This window comes from Mya arenaria, chromosome 3 (genome assembly GCF_026914265.1).
Source record: "Mya arenaria isolate MELC-2E11 chromosome 3, ASM2691426v1".
Classification (NCBI taxonomy): Eukaryota; Metazoa; Mollusca; class Bivalvia; order Myida; family Myidae; genus Mya; species Mya arenaria.
In genome coordinates, this window is record NC_069124.1 from 2,157,713 (window position 1) to 2,183,081 (window position 25,369).

At 36.7% G+C, this 25,369-nt stretch overlaps 1 protein-coding gene across 6 annotated transcripts in view; it reads right to left on the bottom strand.

Moving 5' to 3' along the window:
* LOC128226298 (leucine-rich repeat-containing G-protein coupled receptor 4-like) overlaps nucleotides 1-25,369 on the bottom strand; it is a 44,741-nt gene that overhangs the window by 12,171 nt on the left and 7,201 nt on the right. Inside the window, exon 1 of one of the 6 annotated variants that reach the window (XM_052936182.1) lies at nucleotides 5,423-5,550. The exons of 2 other annotated variants lie outside the window; for them this stretch is intronic. The gene's annotated coding sequence lies outside the window, so the exon portion shown is untranslated. Of the gene's footprint in view, nucleotides 1-942; nucleotides 1,179-4,848; nucleotides 5,160-5,422; nucleotides 5,551-25,369 lie in introns of those variants that run through there. 3 more of the 6 variants (XM_052936183.1, XM_052936179.1, XM_052936181.1) reach the window with 3 other exon arrangements.

Sequence of the window (25,369 nt, forward strand, 5' to 3'; positions counted from 1 at the left end):
CAAGTTAGACACACTTATGATATTGGTATTGTATAAATTGCTTCTATTTCTGACATTGGATGCCGCAAACAAACTCTGTAATTAGTAAATGACTTGTAATACTTGTATTGGTTGGACATTCTGTTTTACAGATCCATTCAGTAGACAACTTTCTCAAATTATACCAATGTAAATGAGGCTACCAGGCATCTTTATGACAAGATGTCTTTACATTTAACCTGACTGACATGTCAAATGCAACATGCCCCATGCCCCATGTGTTTATTTTGATTGTTTCATAAGGAAATCAGTTATGACAACCTATATATATGCATTAATGTGGTATAACAATAAAGAAATTGGCTGCAATAATTTAATGAAGCCAATTAAAATGTCCGTGTAAACGCGTGTAAGAATCCTGATGAAAACAAATGTTATAACATGATGTCGTTATTGCATCATATACATTATCATGTATTCCACCAATATACCAGTGTTCGCTGTTTCGTTCCATGTAAGTATGATTGACTTATGACTTAATTGCACAGCTACACCATCATGCTAATATGTCTGTTAATGTTTTTGATAATTACATAATACGGAATCACAATTATGCATATTATCTGATGCTTATGTCATTCACAAAATGAAAATGAATAATTAAGAAGCAAAGTGCTTTTATAGGATGCAAGAACTAAACCCACAAACGCTTCAGCGATCATGCACACGCACTTGCTTCATTTCACTTTACATTTGTTCTTTCCCGAGAAAACGATACTCAAACTGCATGTTATTATTGCAAAGACAGGCAAGGAAGTCTCTAAGCTTACAAAATCACAGACAATTTTGTTTGTAAACACGATGTTTGCCAACACCTCATTGCGATAGCATCTGGCTTAAGATGTCAATCATTTCCAAACAATTACCGCATTACTTTTTTATATATCTAATTCTTGAACTTACCATCGGTACATTCTGCCTATTACTTCCCACTTCATGAACTAACCTTCTACGGACATTTGTCGAGTTTTGCGTAATAAAATATTCCAGAAATGTTCCCATGCATGTAAACTTACCATGTGGGAAAGAACATACTCCAGAAACAACAAGTAATTATAATATTCCATTCACGCAGTTTCAACTATCTGCCTGTAATGAAGGGAAGATATCGGGAACAATCCCCGCCAATGTTTCCAGGCAGGAACCAGAATGTTTTACAAAGGCGATATTACATAAAAACATGCATAGCGCCTATCTTGCACCTTGTAAAATAATAAAATGGGTTCCTTCCTATCAAAACGTTTTGCATGGCACATAAAATAAATTAAGAGGTACACTGAAGTTCACTCGCGTTTCACAACACATGTAAGGCTGACTACTCGAACACCGATTTAGATCACTAATGTGAACAATGTCGGTGGCAGGACGGTCACCAGAGTTCTAAATCACTAACGTCTACATTAACAGAACAAGGACGATCACCCGAGGTCTAAATCACTAGTGTCTACATTGGCAGAGCCAGGACAATCACTAGAGGTCTAAATCACCAGTGTCTACATTGGCAGAGCCAGGACGATCACCAGAGGTCTAAATCACTAGTGTCTATATTGGCAGAGCCAGGACAATCACTAGAGGTCTAAATCACCAGTGTCTACATTGGCAGAGCCAGGACAATCACTAGAGGTCTAAATCACCAGTGTCTACATTGGCAGAGCCAGGACGGTCACCCGAGGTCTAAATCACCAGTGTCTACATTGGCAGAGCCAGGACGGTCACCCGATGTCTAAATCACTAGTGTCTATATTGGCAGAGCCAGGACAATCACTAGAGGTCTAAATCACCAGTGTCTACATTGACAGAACAAGGACGATCACCCGAGGTCTAAATCACCAGTGTCTATATTGGCAGAGCCAGGACAATCACTAGAGGTCTAAATCACCAGTGTCTACATTGGCAGAGCCAGGACGATCACCCGATGTCTAAATCACTAGTGTCTACATTGGCAGAACCAGGGCGATCACTAGAGGTCTAAATCACCAGTGTCTATATTGGCAGAGCCAGGACGATCACCCGAGGTCTAAATCACCAGTGTCTATATTGGCAAAACCAGGACAATCACTAGAGGTCTAAATCACCAGTGTCTACATTGGCAGAGCCAGGGCGATCACTAGAGGTCTAAATCACCAGTGTCTACATTGGCAGAGCCAGGACGATCACCCGAGGTCTAAATCACCAGTGTCTATATTGGCAGAACCAGGACAATCACTAGAGGTCTAAATCACTAGTGTCTACATTGGCAGAACCAGGGCGATCACTAGAGGTCTAAATCACCAGTGTCTACATTGGCAGAGCCAGGACGATCACCCGAGGTCTAAATCACCAGTGTCTATATTGGCAGAACCAGGACAATCACTAGAGGTCTAAATCACCAGTGTCTACACTGGCAGAGCCAGGACGGTCACCCGATGTCTAAATCACTAGTGTCTACATTGGCAGAACCAGGGCGATCACTAGAGGTCTAAATCACTAGTGTCTACAGTGGCAGAGCAGGACGATCACCCGAGGTCTAAATCACTAGTGTCTACATTGGCAGAGCCAAGACGATCAACCGAGGTCTAAATCACTAGTGTCTACATTGGCAGAGCCAGGACGATCACCCGAGGTCTAAATCACTAGTGTCTACATTTGCACAGCCAGGACGACCATCCGCGGTCTAAATCACTAGTGTCTACATTGGCAGTGCCAGGACGATCACCCGAGGTCTAAATCACCAGTGTCTACATTGGCAGAGCCAGGACGATCACCCGAGGTCTAAATCACTAGCGACTACATTGGCAAAACCAGGACGATGACTCGAGGTCTAATTTACTAGTGTCTACATTGGCAGAGCCAGGACGATCACCAGAGGTCTAAATCACTAGTGTCTACATTGGCAGAGCCAGGACGATCACCCGAGGTCTAAATCACTAGTGTCTACATTGGCAGAGCCAGGACGATCACCAGAGGTCTAAATCACTAGTGTCTACATTGGCAGTGCCAGGACGATCACCCGAGGTCTAAATCACTAGTGTCTACATTGGCAGAGCCAGGACGATCACCAGAGTTCTAAATCACTAGTGTCTACATTGGCAGAGCCAGGACGATCACCCGAGGTCTAAATCACTAGTGTCTACATTGGCAGAGCCAGGACGATCACCCGATGTCTAAATCACTAGTGTCTACATTGGCAGAGCCAGGACGATCACCAGAGGTCTAAATCACTAGTGTCTACATTGGCAGAGCCAGGACGATCACCCGAGGTCTAAATCACTAGTGTCTACATTGGCAGAGCCAGGACGATCACCCGATGTCTAAATCACTAGTGTCTACATTGGCAGAGCCAGGACGATCACCCGAGGTCTAAATCACTAGTGTCTACATTGGCAGAGCCAGGACGATCACCCGAGGTCTAAATCACTAGTGTCTACATTGGCAGTGCCAGGACAATCACTAGAGGTCTAAATCACTAGTGTCTACATTGTCAGAACCAGGACGATCACCCAAGGTCTAAGTCACTAGTGTCTACATTGGCAGAACTAGGACGATCACCCGAGGTCTAAACCACTAGTGTCTACATTGGCAGTGCCAGGACGATCATCCGAAGTCTAAATCACTAGTGTCTACATTGGCAGAACCAGGACGATCACCCGAGGTCTAAATCACTAGTGTCTACATCGGCAGTGCCAGGACGAACCAGGACGATCGTTCGAGGTCTAAGTCACTAGTGTCTACATTGGCAAACCCTGGACGACCACCCGAGGTCTAAATCACTAGTGTCTACATTGGCAGAGCCAGGACGATCACCCGAGGTCTAAATCACTAGTGTCTACAGTGGCAGAGCCAGGACGATCACCCGAGGTCTAAATCACTAGTGTCTACATTGGCAGAGCCAGGACGACCATATCAGTTCTAGATCACTAGTGTCTACATTGGCAGAGCCAGGACGATCACTAGAGGTCTAAATCACCAGTGTCTACATTGGCAGAGCCAGGACGATCACCCGAGGTCTAAATCACTAGTGTCTACATTGGCAGAGCCAGGACGATCAGCCGAGGTCTAAATCACTAGTGTCTACATTGGCAGTGCCAGGACGATCACCCGAGGTCTAAATCACTAGTGTCTACATTGGCAGAGCCAAGACGATCACCAGAGGTCTAAATCACTAGTGTCTACATTGGTAGTGCCACTACAATCACCCGAGGTTTCAATCACTAGTGTCTACATTAGCAGCGCCAATACGATCAGCCGAAGCCGCCTTCGTCTATACATTTGCAAAAGACGATCATCCTAGGTTTAAACCGGTTTCGGAAAGTCAGCCTTTAGAAACAACCTACATTTTAAGCCAATGAAATTTCAGAGAGGCAATTTTTAATTACTGGACTTAATCATTAGGAATTTCAACTTTCGTGATTGTTTAAAGGTCCGCCTACTGTCACTTATACGATACACACAGATTTTGCGTTGACAATCTATCAGCTAATGAGGTTATACTCTTAGTCAGTTAGATGACTTGAAATAATATATTAATGATTAAGAATGACCCGTTTGCTACGTTCACTTTACCCATTTTTAATCATTAAGAATTTACTGCATGCCATTTAACTATTACTTAGTGGATTTAATTTAGAGACTACCCGATCCATTTATGTCTGTTCTGGTGTTAAATGTCTTTATTCTTAATGATATTTATTTCGGTTGTTTGGCTATTGAACTACATTTAATCTTGACCTGTCCAAGAGTTTGATTACAATCAAAGATCACCGAAAACCCCATGGCCAGTCCAACATTACAGTAATAATAATATGTTTTAAAATAGAATCAAAATTTTACCACAGAGCCAATTCCATTAGCACGGAGCAGTAATCCCATGTTGACGGCATCAATTACATGTGGTCATACAAGTAGGAGATAGTAATAATTTACTATAACTACACACATCCACACACACATATTACAATAATCCGACGAGAATGTCACAAAATAATTGCTTGGTAAACTTGAGTGCATTGGAAATCATATAACACGTAAAACATATAACTTTCCCTGGAATGTGCTCATTATAAATACTAATTCAGTGAAGTAGTTTTTTTCTTTGTAGCGGGTCATTTGAGTTGAAGATCATTCTTTATTCCCGGATCAATGCGCGAACATTCTATAAAATATAATAGTCAAATATTCCGCGAGATATCAGGGAGAAAAAAACCTCAAGATTAACGAATAAAGCATGTGCTATTTGATTTAGAGCAGTCAGATTTTTATTGGCGTCTGAATACCAATATTAATAGATCCAGCAGAATCCGTATATTTCATGACGCAAAATTGGTTCGAAGAATGTATCATAATTATTTACCAATGTTTTAATGAATTGAAGAACTGGATAAATAAACATGACGCGAACACTTACCTGGTCAAATGTTAGAGCTTGTTTGTCAGGAGTGGTCAAAATAATCCGCTTGACTACACCACCATGCGGTATTAGTTGACCAAATAAAAACTACCATAAGCCAAATGGATGGTTGAAAAACACCCACCTTCGTCTTTATTGCGTTTCTTTAACATGAAGGAATGGTTTATATAGCAAATTGTTCCAACCCGACGTCACTGTCTGGTAAGTACCTTAAAGGTACTTGCTCATGTTTTTGGACGAACAATAAGTTTTCCCATGTTCCCGGCAATGCCCTGGAAACATTTATTTTATCATTTCTTTACTTTATGATATCGAAATGTTCCCATGATAAAAAAACCTTAAAGTTATAGTATAAAAAAGTAATTTAGTTTTAGTGGGATGCGAACCCTTGTCGAGAAAGTCAAGAAAAAAACGACGTCTCAACTACTAGGTTTGTGGTCACCAAGCCGGCCACTCCGGTTTCCCACACAATACATTTTCGTCAAAAAAGTGCATTTTACAAAACAATATGAGCGAGTCCCTTTAAGATAGATATTGAAACATTAGGCTGTAATATATTCTCCGTAGTTCGGATATTACTCGCATATTCGACGTCATGTTTGCAACAATTCAATTTCAAATTATTCATTATACACTGAGCTCCATTTAAATATTTTACATAAATATCTTAATACTGCTGCCTTCTGATGTTTAAATTGTTATTTTGTGCAAATATAAAAATAAAAATTGGAAAATAAATCGATAATTATCTAATACAATTATTCATTGTAGTTTTTAGATGTTATTTTTTCTTTGTACACGGTCAATATTACGGATCAAATAAAAAGGGTTCTCAAGGTCTAAAAAAATAAATAATAACAAAATAAAAAAAACTACAACATTGGCTGTTCAATGAAGGTTTCATTTCCTGTGCAGCGTGTATCGCTCATGAAAAAATACTATACGATTAAAGCAATTCTGGACGAACACAGTACACAGGATATGTATGGGCGATGACTGATATCAGATTTCAAACTTATCAACAAATAACTCAAAGACCTTGATAGAAATCGATCACCTCAGGAATAACAATATAACACCGTTAAATGGTAGAGTACAGCGTATTGGGTTCTTCAGAGTGATGCCATAATTCATGTTAAGAGTAAGCACTGCCAGCCCGTCTGTCTGTGCTTTATGGAGAACAAGTAGATAATCATGCACATCCAGGAATGCACATTTAGATAATATGAAACCCATCAAGTAACCCTTTCGCTCTGGTAAATGCTCTCTTAATCGCAACAGCGTATGCGCTGCTTTTTCGTGAAGTGAAATAAGAAGATAGTAATTTTGTAGTCCAAGAAATTGCATAAAAGTGAATTTGATATTTTCACCGCAAACGTTTAGTGAAAATATCATCTTTAAGAACAACTTTTAAAATCAATTGCTGTTACTTCTCGCTCATCAAAACTGAAAACCTCATTTTTAAAGCAGTAAATTATGAAAAAAATGATACTGAAAAAATGCATATGTTTAAACAAGAGGGTCATAATGGCCCTTAATCGCTCACATGAGAAAGTGTTTATGGTCCCAACTTAATTGCTTTACAAAAATATGAAATCATTTTGAATAATTTTGATAGAGGACCAATAGATAATGTTACACACCAAATATCTAGATTTAGATCAAACCGTTTTCGTCAAAAGAAGTTTTACCTTTCGGTTGCCATGGCAAACAGATGACATTGAGGCGGGGGCTATTTTTGACCCAAGGGGCATTATTTGAACAATCAATTACAATACAATGTTACACACCAAATATCTAAGCTCAAGGCATTATCGGCAACCGGAGTTCTGCATGAATTAATTTCTTTGAACTGTTTTGAAAGGGTACCACCAAGGGAAAATCCCTGTAAAGTTTTATCATAATTGGCCAATCAGTTAAAGAGGATGTGTCGTTTAAAGCAAATGTTGACGGTTTCCCTATATATCTCTATGTAAATCGGTTGACCCGGGGTATGGTCAATTTTGAATTAGTTGAACAATATTGTTTGATGGCCACTAGACAATGTAACACACCAAATATCTAAGGTCTGTACCTCATGGGTTTTAAAGATCTTCATTTTTTTACATTTCGGTTGCCATAACATCAAGAGTTCTGCTCGGAACTTATTTTTTGAACACTTTTAAAAAGGCACCTTCTAAGGAAAATTCCATTGAATTTTCAGCTATATTGGCCAGGCGGCTTAGGAGAAGATGTCGTTAGAAGCAATTGTTGACGGACGGACGGACAGCGGGCTATGGGAAAGGTTCACTCTTTAAAAATTAGTTTGAGGAATAATAATCATGAAAATTCCTGCTATACATCCTTGTTTAATGCACTTGGGTCATAGCAGGGGTCAATTTCCTGTGTATTTGTTTATTTTAAAGTCGTTAATCTCCCTTTCCCACTTTTACATATGAATAATTGTACCGCTGAGAAATAATGATAAACAAATAAGTGTAATAAGTGTTTTTATAGTTAAATAATTGATATATTTCAATCCACTTTTCATACATGGCCACCTTTGTTATATCCAAAGTGTGAAGCATCATAGTTAAATCATATTAATGGGCTATTATGAATAACTATATCATTACTCTTATTCTTATTCTAAAGCATTGTATATTGTATATAATTTCATTATTATTTGAAAAAGTAAACAAAACAAACTATCAGACAATAATATAACTCCAGTATTGCACAGCAGGACACTCAGATCTGAGATCTGATAGACAGCAGACGGTAATAAAGATTGAGATCAATACACAGAATGTGTACTATACACGGATAGGAGCGGGATTACTTATAGAAGGCTTAAACTAGGCATTTAAGCACTATACAAACGAAAAAATGCGGAGTTTTGTCATATGAGCTTCCAGGACAATTCACACTACAGTTAACTGATAAATAAACTAAAATTCCCCGTCACAATCAGAAACACGTCACATGTCAATCTGGATAACGACTCATGTACGAGCGAATCAGAACAGTGAGAGTTGTTAAATACCCTTGCATCATTTCAAATATTTCATTCAGTAAATGGTGACCATGGTGATTTGGTCAATGTATTTATGCACTGTTCAATTTAATTTGCCTCGCGCTTTAACTATTATTACTTGGAACATAAATGCATTAATACAAGTTTATTGATGAATTTTTATAAACTGCTCGCATTGAAACGCGAGTAAATAATAAACTTGAAAAGATATTGAAGAATTATTTCTCGAAAGCAGACAGTCTACCTCATCGGCGATCAAAATCGTGCGTGATGGGCGTCTAACGGGTTTCAAAGGGGTGTTCAAAAACGGCTTGTTTAGAAAAATAAACTAAATTACCAATAAATCTGGGGAAAAAAGCATTAAAGAAACAGAACATTTGTTGATTTCAGTGTAAGAGCGAGTTCATTTAACTAGTGACATAAGAAAACATGTAACCGGTGATATCAACACATATCCTCTATATACTCGTGATCGTTTTCAACCGGAGTGATCGAATTTGAAACGCATCAAGGGCTAAATGCCATTTGCAATATAGCCTTTTATGCTTAAATGTATGGTTGGTACTAATTCGTTTATGAAACTATCCCCTGTCAAGTCCTCTCGTCCTCTCGTGTGGGATTACGAAGTTCTAAAAGACGTACCCCCTCCACTATATTTCCCAGTGAGCTCATGTTTTCACTGACCATGTCCACTCCATTTACGGCCTATGGGCACCCCCCTGTAGTTCCCAATTGGACCTTACTTTTAATATTTAATCGATTTGATATAGCCTAGTCATAACTAATATTTTCTTAATGTGTTTACACGGTGTGTTGTGTTTTGCCTTGCCCCGTTCAGCAAGAGAAGAGTAATTTACTGGTTTCTGATCCAAGAAGTGTCTCAGTGAAGACAATTTTCATTAACGTTTATTGCATTTTCACTAAAAAACATAACCGTACTGTTTCGAAATAGATTTCCGCGAAAGAACTGAACCAGGAGTATGTAAGAAATCACGATTCATGTACTGAATGGTCCCACATTCTGTGTTACAATCAGTGCTACCAAACAATTACACATCAAACTGTTACCAAGCTCTTACGTGCAAAGCTCAGCTGGTCACTTGGAGTTCTCAATTCTTCCTCATAAAATGTCCACAAAATTACTTTCATTTAAATAATCTTCAGATTTGTACTTCAGTTTTGTCTTTATTGTAAAATAGCGCAATAAATTATTCCTGTGATTATGATATGAAACATTATTAGCCATCTGAATGTTTTAAATTGTTTCCGTTATCGTCTAAATTTATTCTCGATTTAAAAGCATATCAGTTTTATTAACAGATATCAGAAAATTGAAGTATCGATACCTCACACGTGAATAATAGATTGCACTCCGATAACTTTAACTACGCCTTGATGAATATTGCTTATTGATGATGCATTTACGACTGTATTTGTAAATCTACTGTACGATATATATAATTATTACTGAATAAAAAACAAAAACAACATTATTACCTGGGTTTTATGTTACTTTTTTCTCATTCCACGCAGATATAAGTATTAGTATGATCTTTATTTTTGCAATCTACGGGATAGTTTCGCACTTGAGGTCTGCCGTTTGGTTTTTTAGTGGCGCCATTAAAAAAGAGTTTTAATTTCCCTTCCTTTCTGTTTCTTCTTTTTGTGTATTTGTAACAGTGAATGTCACCTGCTGCAAAATACACTCGTCATATACCTTTCAACGTAACACGATAAAATAAAAGTTTGTCAATAGTGCAATGGGGCACTGAAGGAAGGGTTAGTTTAATTAAACAAATCGAAGCCAAGCAGCTACAAAATTTCAATAAAAACAACGGCGACAAGCTCAGAAGTCAATATTTAGAGGTTAATACACGGCGTAGCCGGGCCGTTGAGTGATAATTGGCCCGAGTGACTCATAATGGCCCGAGACGTAGTCGAGGCCATTATGAGCACGAGGGCCAATTTTCACTCAACGGCCCGGCTACACCATGTATTAACCTCTTTAATACATATGTTTGTTTTTCCTATTTCGCGAGTTTAAAGTTTTCTTTTTAAAGTTTACCTGCAATCCAGTTGTGCATTCTCATTTCGCTCTGGCTTGACTACGATGAGTTAAATCACTCTCAAATTAAATTTACTTTTAATTATTTAGTATTTGAGAGTGAGCCAAAAAACATATGTTGTCATTTTAATGTTTCCATTCCAATGTCAATTGATCACTTTGAAAATTCCACAACACATCTATCCGAATTTTTCCGTACGAATCACTGCCATTTGTCTGTTCATATCCAGAATTACTGAATTCAATTCAATACACATGAACACTTAGCAAGTAGAACGACTGTTTGTACTCAAATAAACCAATACCTCGTATCAATGATGTCAACATGTATGAACAGTTGCTGTTTATCAAGTAAATTCAATTTTGCCGCTTCCTTTGTTTGTTTTTTTGAATGTCATCGCAGAATAAAAACGCAGCCCTAACGGTCCACACTGATAATCAAACACTAGCACATCTTCCTAAACTGCGTTCGCGTTTGCCTCCCTTTAGGATTTTGATAATAAATATGTTCAAGCAGATCAATAAAATTTGATTTATTTAGTCAAGACATTATTCTACAGTCGCCAAAATTTTAAGGCGAAAATTGAATTCACGTGCGAAAGTTCTACGGGCCGCAAAATAATAATCGAAAATCGGCCCGGGCCGCAAAACTGATAATCGCTGAGTCATGCAAATAATCGCGAAATCCCTGTGCAAATGTGTTACTATATATAGTAACATATGTATTAATTCAATACAAACCTTGTGAAAACCATGTAAGGAGGTAAAATGTTAAGGTCTAATTGAACGCGAGACTCACACGCACTGCCACTGCAAGCAGACCACACACGCATCCAAATAGCTTCATCAATAAATGATGGGATTACCGCCTTGGAACAGTAAGTAAAAAACACGAATTAACTAGAACACGAGTCCACCATTTATCGGTAACTGCATATTGGAAACTTAATATGCCTTTGTTTGGGGACACAGGCGTGAAAAAGGCAACAAAACAACCAACCCAGGAGACCTCACAAATCAGAAAGTGTTTAGATGTAATATAACGAACTTCCAAGAATCCATACAGACAAAACAATGGCTTCAAACAGAAACGGATTTTTTTAAATGCATTTAGCAATGGTTCAGTTACACAAAATCGAATATGGGACAAGCCCATTAGCCAAGAATTCAAATTTCAATCCTCTTTCGAGCCCAAGCGACACAAGACCCAGACGATTGCATGGCTCTTAATCAAGCTAAGTTGATGCCACTTCATTGGCGTCTCTGATGGCGTTTTTCACCGTTACTTATCCGTTTGAGGTATATAAATTTATCAGTTAATGAAGCACACACTTTATGAGTAGATGATGCAAAAAAGTATATTGCATTTATAACGCAACATGTTCAATCAATAAATCAAACCATCGCTTAGAAATAGATTTAAAAAAGATGCAATGATATATTTCATGCTAAATATCGGCCCAGTTGTCGTCTCATAAATATTCTTACATCCGTATGAATCTGTTTGAAACCGTTTTGCAGGAAGATTTGTAATCGTGTTCATTACTCTAGAAGCTGAACGTACATGTGAGACGCAAGGTGCGTAACTAATTTAACTTAAAATGAAACAAAATGATTCATCAATATTATAATGAATAAACAGGAATTCCTAATCTTGCAGATGTTTAAAAGTTTCAAATTCAGGTATATATCTTACTGTTTGTTCTTCAAAACTAAAAAAAAAACCGATAAATGTACATAAATAAATGGATATGCAAAACACGAAAGTGAGTCCAACTATCCAACCTATCTTGGTAAATGTAGACATAACAAAAACTAGTTGTGCATGATGCAACTGCTAAGGAATATTCATTTGACTGAGTCATTCCTGTAGGATTAAGAACATGATCGGGGAATATGACAGACTAACCATTTTACACAAGTGTGCCAAATGAGCACAACTTGCACGATCTACAAACATTGCATTTGGCAGTGGTCACACTTTTCGAACGAAAGAAGTTGCAACATAGCCCAAATGCCTATGTCTGATTGCGAGCTCAGTTGGTGAATTACACAAAAAAACATTGTTAATGTCCGTTTATAATGCAACTGCTATTTGTAACCACGCCCCCCCCCCCTCCCAGGTCCGGGGTATAGCGGGGACTTTGACTTTCGGTCCAGCCAAGGGGTAAAATCCCCGCTGTTCGGGGACGAACTGCTGGTAAAATCCACGCCAAAAGCCCCCGCACCCAAGGGAAAGACGTATTAGGACAGCGAACACGCAGTGCACATACCAGAATTCATTTCAATCCTTTCGTTGCAGGAAATGAATGTCAGGATTATATCGAATATATGTCACAAGCAAATGCAACAGATAATTTAGGCATACTTATAAAAAGTAACCATTGTTAGTTTATATTGATAGAAATTCATATTCAAATAAATCTGCTGAAACTCATATTTTGAAAATGAATTAATAGATATCTGATATTTTTTATAAATCAACAGACTCATCCAATCTATTGAACTATCAACAGAAAACAAATCAAAAGAAGAAAACATGACTTGAATACGACGTGGCCGGAGATTGACACCGCCACCTTTCAAACGAGAACAGAAAGCGCAACAACTTTACTAAGACATCAGTGCTCTAATATAATCTGAATTCAACAGCATGAATATATGCAAAGGCGAAATAGATTGTAAATTATTGCGCGCTAGGTTACTTTTTTAAGCAAAAAGGACCTTCCTGATGGGTATAACGGCGTTGGTAAGCAAAATATTAATAACAATGTTTCAGGCGTAAAAAGCTAAACCCGCATTGCTATGTTTGCCTTACTTATACTTCTGTTTGCCTTACTTAAATGATGATACTATTTGTACTTTGGTGCAGGGTTACATTGCGATTTCAGATTGTAATAACCATTGGACAAGTATATTGGCGCAAGGATATAAGGCGAAATGCAATACACATCCAACAACACACACAAAAGACAACATGTGCACACAAAAGACAACATGCGCAGACAAAAACATTCAACATAATATCAGTACATGTTGGGATCACAACCTTGGAACGGTCAACGGTTCAACCAGTTTAAAGTATCGTTGGGGACTTATAAATTAAATCGTATATGTTCAAGAATATGAATTTAAAATAACTGCTCGTATATGATCGTATAATGGCGCTACATCTGTTGAGATAAAAACCAAAGTATCAGTTATTCTATCAAAGATATCCAGGGTTGCCTGATTTACACACTTTGACAGTACGGCAAAGAAAAAGCAATGCTAATGAAAGTGCAATTAGGATGGTTAACCTGGAAAATACTAGAGATCTAATTGATATAGTAATGCATATTGGTTGCTGCCAAGGAAAGGAAAAATGAATTCAAACCGACTGACTATAAGCATAAAAAGTTTTTTTTTTTAACGGGAAAATTAATGTCTGCGGTTTTGTAGCAAATTATGACCAAGCCATTGCATGATATTATTATTGTGAAGCAGACACTTCTTGCTGAACATCGTGTTCATACTGTAACCCTGTTTCAGGTCTCTAAACCGACTGCAGAAATAATGAATTATCTGTTGTTATAATTATGTGCATTGAAATTTTGCATGCGTCTTATATAGCATAAGATGGTAAATAACCGCCACATGCATAATATGACAAGGAATTATATCGTTCAATGTCTTAGGAAAGTGAATAGGGCTCTTGAGACTGATGGCATGATTCAGGGTAATCGTAAGAACTGCCAGTCAGTCTGACGGTGCTTTAGGAAGACAAAGTAGAAAATAATGCGCATTCAGGAATGCACATTTAGATAATAAGAAACCCATTAAGTATCCCTTTGACTTTGTTTAATGCATCTCATAATCGCAACTGACATAAATGACTCCTTTTCGTTAAGTAAAAGAGGAAGCTATAAATTTTGTACTTCAAAGATTGCAGAAAAAAAAACTACATTGAGCATACATTTAAACACGAATCGTTAAAAATGAGCATTTTATTGCGTTCGTATGTATGGATATATTACAACACTAGTATAAGTATTTTATTGCACTTTGATAATGATAATTAAGCAAACCAAATTTGAATACATTACGTAAACATAGTCCATACTCCCAAACAAAATGTATGTAAGTTTTCTCTTTAGAGTATATTTAGTGCTACAAGTATCAGAGATTTGTACTTTGATATGCGACTAGACAAAAAACAGAAGTCTTTCATTTCAGATACCAATCTTAATGCTCTATTTTACGAGAAACATATATCTAGTTGCTTTATAAGGCTGATTTTATCTGAGTATTTATGTTCGTCGATCTAACATATTAGGTCACATACACATTCAGCTAGACTTTATATTACATTGTATAATACACTATATTCGTGATCTTTTTTCACCCGGAGTAACCGTAACAGATTTTGGAGTTCGGTAATGGCTAATGGCCATAAGATTTAGATCGACCTTTATAGCTAGTTATTCTTACAGGTCAGTGGTAAGTGTGAGACTGGTGCAAGCCCGTTTAAAATATTCCGTACCCCCCCCCCCCCCCCACCCTTCCCTCTGTGAAGTCCTCTGTTGTGGTAAGAGTTTAAGTACTTGCTTCACATACATGGTCTTGTTTTTTAAACATAGTTTTGCTTCATAAACATGGTCTTGTTTTTAAACATAGTTTTGCTTCATAAACATGGTCTTGTTTTTTAAACATAGTTTTGCTTCACATACATGGTCTTGTTTTTTAAACATAGTTTTGCTTCATAAACATGGTCTTGCTATATAAGCTTGAACTTGCTTTCAAGAAAACATGGGCTTGTTTCTGGAAACATGGATGTAAAAGGGTATGATTCACCGTTGAACTTATCGTTTCACTGACCTTTTCCTTGGTGATAATGCACCAGTCAAGTGTTACCACGCCCCCCCCCCCCCCCAGGTCCGGGGAATAGCGGGGACTTTGACTTTCGGTCCAGCCAACCCCGGCTAAAATCCCCGCCCTGCGGAGACGAACAGATGATAAAATCCCCGCCAAATGCACCCGCACCCCAGGATCCCTATGTAAGGCCCATTCCCTGCTAAATTTAAAGCGAAGGTAAAAACACGGCCCATTTCCCCGGCTATCCCCGGTATACTCCCGGACCTGGTGGGGTGGGGGCTGTGGTTACAATTGACTGGTGCATAACCGTATCATTTATTGATGTGATCTGTGTGTGTTTGTTTGTCATGTGACGTTGTGTGTCTCTCGTTGGGTGTTTGTTCGGCGTTGATTTCTGCGCTTCATAATTAAAAGGTTTGATACTTGACTTGTCACAGTTGTTGCCATTGGAATCAGAGGTAAAACATGGAATGATTTTTGATAAAGCATATCCATTATTGAATTTAATCGGTTTGTGTTTTTGTCGTTGCCCCGTTGGTCTTGTTCAATTACTTACAATGTTGATAGTAATGCGCTTTGACTAAAAAACATAACTTTAAATTCGAAATAGTTTTATCTTGAAGCGCCGAACTAAACGTATGTTTGATATCACTATTAATATACGACCTTACCTGGTTCCACATTCTGTGTCACAACCAGGACTACAAAAAACCTACAATCAGACCGCAAGAAATGTACTACTTGCAAAGCCCAGCCAAGTCACATAAAGTTACCCCCAATTTTTTCTTATTGAAATGATATACAGAAATAATTATATTATTTCACTTCGATTTTAGTTTAAAAGTTCTTACATTAACTTATTCCTAAAACACAAATCAACAACAATTATTACGCTAACCCTAACCCATTATTAGCCATCTTAATGATTTAATTGTTTCTGTTATCGTTTCAATTTATTCTCTCCATTTCAAATCATACCCATTTTATTACCATTTATCAAATATGATACTATCGATACCTCGCACGTGTTTAATAGATTGTACACTGAAATACACGAAGATGGATATTGTTTATTAATGTCAAACAAACGGGCATATAGTTTATTGTCAATTTTCACTTGATATTTGTATATAAATATATATTTATTTATAAACTGATACATATATACTGATATTCTTACAGTTTTATTCTTTTCCTGCAATCTTCAGGATAATGTTGAACTTGAGGTTTGCCATTTGGCTTTTCAAGTGCACCATTAAAATATAGTTATAGGTAACTTTTCCTTTCTTCCCGTTTCTTCTTTTTTTGTGTATTTCCAACACACATTGAATACACTTGTCTAACAGTCTTTATACCATAATACGCAGCTTGACAGAGTGACAGAAGCGAGACAAAGTTTCCTTCTCTTTTTCGTCGCAATACTTTTATTTTGTGCATTTATCACTTGTCTACTTTTCATGTATTATAACCATAGTTTATACTTCTGATTGCTCTTAAACTTTGTTTATCTCAAATATTGAAAAAATGATATGTTTTGAAAAATTTCAAATATTTATGACAGAACATCTTGTTATTCTCCTAACAATTATATTTCGCGTTGAAAACATATGGACGTGTTTATCTAAATCCAAACAATCAGTGAGAAGATGTGGATTTTTTTTTTCAAAAAATGTTACAAAAAGGTTACAATGCTTAAAAGACCTACTGAAAGAGTCGAAACATGTGTAGTTTAATTTGCATGACTTTACTATCTTGTAGATTTTATTGCCACGTGAACGTGCCGTTACACAAATAGCGACTGGCAATCCATTAAACAGATAAATGGAGAAGAGCAGTTACATTTTAATGGTTCTAACCACCTACAACCAATTGTATAAATTTGGTGTATTATTTTGATCGGTAAAAGTAATCCGAAGTATTTTTTAGTTATCCAGCGGTCAACGTTATCTAACGTTAGCCCATATATTATTGAACGCGAGGCACAAACGTTCAAGCACCGTTAATATACCCGCCTTTGAACGGTTAGTGAAACACGAGTTCACTGAAACGAGTTTACTGGGGGAGGGGAAACATATCAATATGCACACACAAGTCCCAACATGTATCAATAATTACTAGGTTGTATATACAAACAATCGTTGTTATCGCTTGGCAAGTAAAAGTAGTAACCTCCAAGAATCGATCAAGATTAACAGACAGAGATAGATTTTGAATGTATTTATCAATGTTATTGTGGGATATATACATATACAAAGTGATTGGCCTCTTAAAATGAGGACGATTTAACAATGTAAAACACAATGAAAACAACACCAAACACACGGACATGCCAGGTAGTCAAGAGTTTAAATAAAAACCTAGGGAAAGATAGGTGAGAACGTTTTCATAGTAAATTATCCGCCTCTCCTCTAAGAGGTTGTGGGTTCGATCCCCACAAGGGCCTCCCAAAATTGACTCAAATACTGATTTATAACTAGAAAAAGGAATCGAAAGTAAGTCTATAAGCTATCAACTTTCTTCTCTATCGAGCTAAAATATACTATAAACCTTGTTATAAGTCACATGGTAAGTAAATGGCCTACACGACACAAGGCCCGAGCGATGACAGTGTTTTGATATTAAGCTTAATCAATACCAGTGTAGTAGCGTATCCGAAAGCGTTCTTCACCGTTACCAATCTGTTCGAGGAATAAATAAATTTATCAGGTAATGTAGCACATACGTTATGATAAGATGGTGCAAAAACGAATATTGCATATTTAACGAAACACATGTTATCAATAAACCAAACCATCGTTTCAGAAAACAAACAAATATGCAATGATATATTTCATCCTAGATCTCGGCACAGTTGTCATCTCATAAATATTATCTTTCCTCCATACCACCCGTATGACTCTGCTTGAAAACTGTTTCAGGAAACAAAATGATACATCTGCATTAACGTCAACGTGCATAAACTAGGTTAGGTATTCCGAAAAATTCTGATGTTAAAAGATACTGTGTTGTTTGTGGAGTTTTGTGCTGTTGTTTCATCTTTCTGGTTTGTGATTGTTTGTTTGTGTGTTCTTTGCTTTGGCGTTTACCCTGTGCCATTAAACGTGGTTAATGTTTAAACTTTCGGCTACTGGGCTTGTTTCTAAAGTTGTCCATATAAATATAAATATTAACATTCAGGCATATATCTAAATGTTTGCTCCTTCAAAAACCCTAAATGTACAATAAATAAATTGCGTGTAAGATAGTCTGGAAATCCAACCTTATGAAACTAGTTACAAACTTTCCATTTTCTACAAAACCGCCAAGTGAAAAAAATCTGCACGGTCTGCAAACATTGCATTTCGCAGTGGTCACACTTTTCGAAGCTTCATCAAAACAAATTGACCATAACCTGTAACAGTTAATTTTATATTCAAGTGGGGACATACCCCAAGGGCCAACGACTGTTTACCAAATCAGTGGGTCGGTTACACAAAATGTTTGTTTTTGTTAATATCCATTTGAAAAGCATAACAACTAACATCTGCATGCTATTTATCTATCACACAACTCTAATCCTTCGACACCTTGACTTTAAAACTGATTGGTGTCGCTTTGTCCACTGTATAGAAAAATCTGAATAGCAGCAAGAAAACCGTCGGTATTACCAAACAGTTCAATTACAATTAATCAAAAATAATATGTTACAGTTTTGTTAGGCCTCCATATCGGTGTCTGGATCGTGAAAAAAAGGTGAATAGACGGACGGTGATCTCTTCATCTGCACGTAAAACCCTTCTGGTTGAGATATTCAAAACATTGATATGCGTAATTCAACAAATCACAGACAATTACGTACTTTTTTTCTGATGATTGTGTTAAAGATTAATTGAGAGTATAGATACATATTCAATATACTCGCTCTTTTTTTTATCTAGACTCTGCTTCGACTATCAATGAATCTGAAACTGAGCTAGAGATCATAAGTTTTTTCCATGGCCGAGAGTGTAAGATAGGTTCATCTCAACCCGGTCGTGGTTTTTTTGCGGAAACGAGGTTTACAGAGGGATGGGATAAACTTATCTTACACGAGCGGCCACGGTAGATGCTTTTCTCTCACCTCACTTAATAAAATATAGTATAATGTATTTTCTCGCTGGAATTATTGTGAGCGTAGTGAAAAAGTAGTCCCATGCAGGTTTTATTTTCTTTGTCCGTGAGCAAGATAAGGATTTCCATGGCCAAAATATTTGAAATACTTATCTGGGGTGGGAGATATAATAATCTTTTATTCCTTCTTATGTGTCACAAAAAAAATTGGCAATGTTACAACGACGAAGAAAAACAAACAATTTTGAACTTTACAAGATCGTTGATTTTTTAAACAATATGCCAAAGTTACAGCATTTACGATAATGTCATTGCCAGTTGTTGTTTTTAATAAATTATACGTCTGTTCCATAAGATTAACCTTCAATATATCATTTTGAGGGGAAATTTTGAACGAAAGCAAACAATTAAAACGACAGAAGAACTACGATTATTTTCTACCTCTTTCCTTTAAGAAATAATACCGACAGCGCTCTCTGTCTGTCGCAAGCAATGTTAATCATTAACTTTATTGATGTATTAACATTATCGTTGCTAAGCATTCTCAAACATTTAAATTTGAATAAATATCACTAATGCAGTGGATATACTACAGATACAGCAGAAAAAGCAGAAAACAACAACAACAACAACAACAACAAGTATAATGGCGCAAGGATCCAAGGTAAAAGCCAACATAAATTCAACATTAGAAAACAAACGCATTCTATATAAATTGCAACCTATAGTTTAATATTAATACATGTTTGGATAGCTCCTTGGAACGGTCAACGAAAACGGGCGAGTTACCTTGGTTTTATATCGTGAGCGAGCTTCTTCTCATGAGAATTGTTCATAGATTAAGCTATTATTTCAAAGAAATCTTGGTTTCCTTGACTACACACTGCGACACAATATTGCAGATGCCATATTTCGAAACTATGATGGTTAAACAGGTATACAGAAGTTCCACAATCAATACAGTGATAATGTTTGTAGGCAGTCTAGAATTCCAACCTTCAGACTATTAAAAATGTTGTTTGATCCGGAAAATTAATGTCTGAGGGTTTGCAGCAAATAATGACTTAACCATTGCATTAGATGAACATTTTCCAGCAGACGGTAATCGCTGCGCATCGTGTTCATACCGTTGCACTGTTAAAGGTGTCAAAAATGGTTTTGCATGTGTACCACGACTGCAAATCTACTGAATTATCTGTTGTTCCAAATGAAATGTTCAACCTGCCGAATGTATCATCATTGCTCTTTGTTATTCGAGAAAATCTATTAAACAATTTCAGAAAATGTAACAATAGTCAGTGACACGGTGGTTTTAAGTTCTTTAACCGAAGAAATTTGCTAGGTGTGAGGTTATGGCCATATAAACCATAGTTATTGTAGAAGCGTCGCGAAGGACAATATATAATTATGAAGAGATCACCATGTACACAATTCGACTAAGTAGCATTCGATACCAAATGACCACATCATGCATGTTATGATAACGATTGCACTTTGTTCTTCGTAAAAAATGATGCAATATTAGATGTTAAATGCAAGAAATTCCAGTCTGCCTGTCTGTGCCTTATGAAGTTAAAGTAGACAATAATGCACATCCAGGTAATATGAAACCATCCAGAAAACCTTTAATGCATCCTTTATGCGCAATTGGCATATATGCCTCTTGTTCGTGAATTAAAGAGGAAACTATTATTGTGCAGTCTAAGGATTTAAATAGAACAGCAATACTTGAGCATGCCTTTAAACAAAATATGTTTTTTCTTCTTTTTTAAGTGCGGAAACAAGCGTGCACACACCGCAATTGATCAATGATCAATGCGAGTTTGGTTGGTGCGCATCGAAATTCTTCCTGGTGTTATGGTATCCCCGACAACACAAGACAACAAGACAACATTCGGGGTTAAATAGTGCCAACGAAATTTTAATTATCCTTTAAGCTAATGTTGTAAAATATATAAGTTAAACTGAAAGCGGCACGACAGTACTCAAGTAATTTCTCAATCTCAACTGATTTTTTGCACATCACAACATGGCGGAGAAATATACATAATTTTGAACCAGGTGCATTCTCTTATGTATTATGTTGATAATCAGATATAAGAGTACAATATTAAAAAAAAATCTTTCAGAGCAAAAAATGAGCTTGGGTAAAAACACTCACTAATAATAAATGGTTCACTTCTAGTTAACTTTGACAAAGCTCTAGATGTTTTCTATAAAATATTTAGCATTTGAGTGACATTCTTAACATAATCTTTGAGATAATGCGCTTTACAACAGAATAAAACATGGATCATTCTACGCGGTTATAAGCAGTGTGTGTATACCACGTGATAAATTACGTCATATATGCTACGTCGGAAGGCAACATTTTGCTTAAAATGAAGTCTTAAATCAAAGATAACTTTTGTTTCACAACACCATTTTAAATGAAACAAAGGGCAGTCTATGCCGCTTAAAGAGCACCGCATTTGTTTTATTACCGAAATTTGATAAAGTCATTAGTTTCATCAAACACTTCGACAAACCTGTTGCCAAAATAATGTTTTGACAGTGCTCCGTCAGACGGCCGTCTTGTGAAAAGGTTTGTCGAAGTGTTTAAAGAAACTAAACTCTCAATCAAAATCTGGTAAAAGATCACAGACAGGGCTCCGTAAGCTGCGTAGACTGTGCTATGTTTCATTTAAAATGGTAAATAAAAAGTGAAGATATCTTTGTTTAAAGTCTTTTTTCAAATCAAAACATTGCCTTCCGACGAAGCATTTATGACGCAATTTATCACGTGGTATACACACACTGTATAAGGTAAAATGGGTTGAGACTTAGTTTGAGAATAGACTAAGTATTTATGTGATGTTGGGACGTGGTATTTTGTTAAAGAGCGCAAAAGCATACTGCTACCAGATGAAACAATAATATCCAGTGCTTATAATATAAAACAGTAAGGACATTATTAGCAATATAAATGTTTTTTGAACCCATTCTGTGATCGTATCATTTTATTTCAATTTAAATCATATCAGTTGTATTGGCATTTATTAGGAGATTAAAGCATCGTACCCCACACGTTTACAATAGGTTGCGCTTTGATATTTTTTAAATTTGCAACGGCGTTACCTCAACATGCTTGGTAATTTATTGATGTTGCTTTTTTAAATACAATTAACTGTTAACTTGTATCACCCACAGAAGCAATTTTACATGATATTGTTCTATGATTTCTCTAGATCCAATCATTGATATGGAGAATTGCAGTGATTTGTGTGGCATATTGTTTTTTTCTGAATATTTAGTACAGCACTTAAGGGATGTCAAGCACCATCAAATATGATTAATCTTAATATGTTTAATTCAGATTTCTACCTTTTTTGTTACAACATACAATACATTTCTATTCAACTGTTTCCTCTTCTGAAAACTTATGCAAACGTTTCAAATATAAACTCTTTGTATGAGGTGTATTATTGAAACAAATATACTATAAGGCCTACTTTGTGTCTTGACCATTAAAAGTGTTGAAGATAACTGTTGTTTTGGAGTAATTTGACATAAATGTATAGCCTGCTTTATTAAGAAATCTCAGTTTTTGCGTTTAAACTGGTTGCTAATAGTAATTTACATTATTCGGAATTCAAACAAATTGGCGTTGTTGTTTTTCTTAAGGATTCATGAACACGGCATATGATACATAGCCATTATATTAAAAAAAAATATTCTTTATTTTGTTTCCTTGAAAAATGCAATTAATCCTTTTCAAGAACTTCCCAACATGAAAAAAATATTTAAGATAATGACTTCAAATTTGTACATGTAAGAGATCCATAAGATCCGTAAGAGATTGGATAAATAATGAATTAGGAACTAAAGGAACAAGCACAGCAGCTCAATCCTCCTAGCTATAGTTTTGATAAAGTAACCAAGGCGAGCCCAGCAGTTCAAACCCATTAGCTATGGTTTGATTAATTACACAAGGACAGCCCAGCAGCCCAAAACTACGAGCTTTGATTTTGATTAATAACACAAGGACAGCCCAGCAGCCCAAAACTACGAGCTTTGATTTTGATAAAAAAAACACAAGGACAGCACAGCAGCCCAAAACTGCGAGCTTTGATTTTGATAAATAACACAAAGACAGCCAAGCAGACCAAAACTACTAGCTATAATTTGATTATTTACACTAGGGCAGCCCAACAGCCCAAAACTACTAGCAATAATAGGATAAACACAGCAGCCAAAAACTACTAGCTATGCTCTTGGTAAATTACCCTAGGATAAACACAGCAGCCAGAAATCTACTAGATATGATCTTGGTTAATTACACTAGGATAAACAGAGCAGCCAAAAACCTTCTAGCTATAATCCTGGTAAATTACACTAGGATAAACACAGCAGCCGAAAACCTACTAGCTATGATCCTGGTAAATTTCACTAGGATAAACACAGCAGCCAAAAACCTACTAGCTATGATCCTGGTTAATTACACTAGGATAAACACAGCAGCCGAAAACCTACTAGCTATGATCTTGGTAAATTACACTAGGTTAATCACAGCAGCCAAAAACGTTCTAGCTATGATCTTGGTTAATAACACTTGGATAAACACAGCAGCCGAAAACCTACTAGCTATGATCTTGGTTAATTACACTAGGATAAACAGAGCAGCCGAAAACCTACTAGCTATGATCTTGGTAAATTACACTAGGTTAATCACAGCAGCCAAAAACGTTCTAGCTATGATCTTGGTTAATAACACTTGGATAAACACAGCAGCCGAAAACCTACTAGCTATGATCTTGGTTAATTACACTAGGATAAACAGAGCAGCCGAAATCCGACTAGCTATGATCTTGGTTAATTACACTAGGATAAACAGAGCAGCCGAAAACCTACTAACTTTGATCTTGGTTAATTACACTAGGATAAACACAGCAGCCGAAAACCTACTAGCTATGATCTTGGTTAATTACACTAGGATAAACACAGCAGCCGAAAACCTACTAGCTATGATCCTGGTTAATTACACTAGGATAAACACAGCAGCCGAAAACCTACTAGCTATGATCTTGGTTAATTACACTTGGATAAACACAGCAGCCGAAAACCTTCTAGCTATGATCTTGGTTAATTACACTAGGATAAACACAGCAGCCGAAAACCTACTAGCTATGATCTTGGTAAATTACACTAGGGTAAACAGAGCAGCCGAAAACCTACTAGCTATGATCTTGGTGAATTACATTAGGATAAACAGAGCAGCCGAAAACCTACTAGCTATGATCTTGGTGAATTACATTAGGATAAACAGAGCAGCCGAAAACCTACTAGCTATTATCCTGGTTAATTACACTAGGATAAACACAGCAGCCGAAATTTACTAGCTATGATCTTGGTTAATTACACTAGGATAAACACAGCAGCCGAAAACCTACTAGCTATGATCTTGGTGAATTACACTAGGATAAACAGAGCAGCCGAAAACCTACTAGCTATGATCTTGGTGAATTACATTAGGATAAACAGAGCAGCCGAAAACCTACTAGCTATGATCTTGGTGAATTACATTAGGATAAACAGAGCAGCCGAAAACCTACTAGCTATTATCCTGGTTAATTACACTAGGATAAACACAGCAGCCGAAATTTACTAGCTATGGGCTTAGCTTAGTACACTAGGATAACAAAGCAAAAGCCAACAAATAACAAAAACTTCAACAAAAAAAGTCATTTTCATCTATATAAGCAAGTTTTTAAAGCAATGAATGTTAAGTTACCAGTAAGTCATTCATTACCTGGTAAGTGGTTAAAAAGTTATGAACTTAAATTATTTGTTGAAAATGTGATCAAAAGCTTGAGAAAAAAAATGCTTATATTTATCAATGTTAAAGTTACACTGGCAGCTAGGCGTACAATCTTGTTATCCT